Raw genomic sequence first — 3,121 nt, 5'->3', positions numbered from 1 at the left:
ATATATATATACATATACATATACATATATATATACATATATATATATTAAGTAGTATTTTAGAAAAATATAATTGACTACAAGGCTACAAAGATTTATAAACAATTTAAATAATGATTAAGAAAATAGAATAAAAATTATTAAATTAGATTCAAATGATGTTTTAATATAAATAATTAATTTTAAATATTGCTCAAACTCTTATTGTCTTATGTCTTATGGCTACATGATTAGGGTTATTAAAACGGTTGTTAGAATGACTATTTGTTCGCAAACAGTTTGTATTCGGCTCATTAAGCTAACGAGCCGAACACGAACACACTTTTTTAGCTTGTAATATAAACGAGCCGAACACGAGCTGAGTCATATTTTGAGCCGAACACGAGCTGACACCTCTACTTATAAATGATATTTCGAGCCGAACACGAGCTGACACCTCTACTTATAAATGGGACTGAAGCATTTACATATCTAGTCGTAATCAATTAATAGTTAATTAGGTTGGGAGATAATTATAGCCATAAAACTTGAATTGACCGGCTTTGATTGAACCCACTAGGATTTGATGGATGGGGAGGGTTATTTTCATAATTATGACAATTCATGTTAGGTCATGTGAAGGAAATCTTATAGTTTTAAGTGGATCATTAAGATAAAAAAACTATTTTTTTCATATATATAATTGTAAAAATTGAAGCTTTGGTGTTATATGTGTAAATACATAAGAGTTGAGTGCTATGCATGCAAATCTTCCAACATTAAGAATGTAAATGGAAGATTTGCATACACACCACTAAATGTCTATTTATTTACATATGTAGCCTCTAAACTTCATTTTTTTACGTACATACTATCTTATTAAAAATTAAAATTTGAGTGTTAGTTATATAAATACATAAAAATCGAGTCATGCATATGGAAATAATCCTTAGAATAACTTCATAATGGCGACCTGTCAGAGTTTCTGTTCATCTATTTGTCACCGTCCAAATCTCCAATTATTGCCTAATAGACTAAAACCTGCAAGTCAATATAGGAAAATATTATTACATGTAACCGTACGTTCGGATGAAGGTTCGAATGAAATCGATAACTGCATCGCTGTATATCACATGACAGTCTGTTCAGATGGCCATCCGGACGTACGGTCACCAGGTTCAGATGTGTGCATCTGCTAAATCAATTGATCATGATTAACATTCTAACAAAAAAAAAAAATCCTAAAAGATAGTTGAAGTCAGGCTGGGGTATCACGAACCCATCATGCTAAGCTACTTTGACCCTAAATTGATCTGGTTATTAAGGTAGTCGAAACTGCACGTCAAGAGATCCTTAGTCAGCTATGCGCGAATTGCATCGTCCACGGGGAACTTCTGTACGTCGACACAAATTTGTGTGTATGTTAATGTGGCCTCCCATGATTGGTCGACCGAAAGTGCTGGCATTCGAATATAATATTAATTTTTTCCTAAATGACAAAGTTGACATAATAATTTGCAGTAGAAAGACGTCTCATTTGTATGGAATTGTCATAAAAATTATGTAAATGTTATTATTATTTTATTAGGCATCTTAACTTAATAAGTTGGGATAAATAAGGTTTTCTTAATTACATTTATATAAAAATGTTGGACAAAAGCCCAACATTAAGAGTACGATCGAAGCCACCAATAATTTCTAGAAGACAAACTCATTAACTCTGGTAATTGTGCAAATAGTGACCAAAAAGCCAAAAATATGTCAAAGGTTAAAAGTAATGCAAAGAAAGTTGGAATTTATATAAATACCACCAAATTATTATGTATTTACATATCTAATATCTAAACTTTACTCTTACATTTATACCATTAAAGCTTTCATATCACATTAAAAGCATTGTGCTCTTAATATGTATTCTTAACATAATTAATGATTAACCTATTTTTTTTTTCATAAAATTATAATTTATCTATATATCTAACCTTTATAATTTGATATTTACATATGATATTTTTGTGTTGTAATCATGTTATGTTAGATATGGCTCATATACCAGATAAGGTACAGATGATGCAGCGGAACAGAGCGAGCCAGCGGAGCGGAAACATCTGTCCAGTCAGGGAGTTTTGCTAAGTGGGTTAGGGGTGTAGGGGCGAGACCTCCGCAGTACGGTACAGAGGTATTTATTTTATTTTTCATGGGTTTTATCTATATATGTGATGTGTAGTCTTATGGGTGTGCACTGAACTTTTCTGGAATAATGAAATCGCCGCTCTGCTCCCGATGACGTAGGCATAATTTGCCGAACCTCGTAAATCTTTTGTGTTCTTTTTATTTTCTACTAAGATTTTTCGATTCCTACATTACATATTAAAATTTATGTATGAAAATGTATGTTTTAAACAAGTTATCCAATCGGTGTGTAATGAAATATTAAAATTTTGGTATATATGTAAATCCCGAATTTAATATAGAAAATTTTGCCAACACACAACACAATTCTTATGGCTAAAATTTGATATTTACATTTATTACATGTTGGTACTAAAAATCTTTGCATGAAAAAGCTCTATTTCATTTTTTTTAAGTTGATGATAGTGATATGTGTGATGTGATGTCAGATATTTGAATGTTATGTATGCAGATATGAATATCATATTTGTAAATATACAAGAATTATGTAATATGTATGTAAATGCCATTTTTATATAATATTGTAATTATCACGTGCATGAATTTTTTTTTAATAATATTTTAAACATATTGTGGCTTCTCTATTTATATATTTGAGTTGGTTTAGGGCACACTATAACAATCACTATAATATGTTGTTCGGAATAAAACAAAATAGAATAGATGGGTGTGTGATATGATTGCGTATGCGTCTTGGCGAATTATTTGGTTCTTGACGGGTTTGATCGAGTTCCTAATTTAGGGCCCGTTTGGGGCAGCTTATTGGATGCGGTGACAATATGAAAATGGCAGGTGAGTGTTTGAAAAAGTCGTTTGCTCGCCACTGCGTAACCCTGCCGCTCAGACGCGCTTCGGCATTTTTGTTAATAGGATGAGAAGCGGAAAGGGGGTCGCATCCAGCGTCTGTTTCACGCGTTTGGGGGAAGAATTCCTCATGTGCTCTCTGATC

The sequence above is a fragment of the Phalaenopsis equestris genome, unplaced genomic scaffold, assembly GCF_001263595.1.
Source record: "Phalaenopsis equestris unplaced genomic scaffold, ASM126359v1 Scaffold001333, whole genome shotgun sequence".
NCBI classification, from domain to species: Eukaryota; Viridiplantae; Streptophyta; class Magnoliopsida; order Asparagales; family Orchidaceae; genus Phalaenopsis; species Phalaenopsis equestris.
This window is presented reverse-complemented; position numbering follows the sequence as displayed.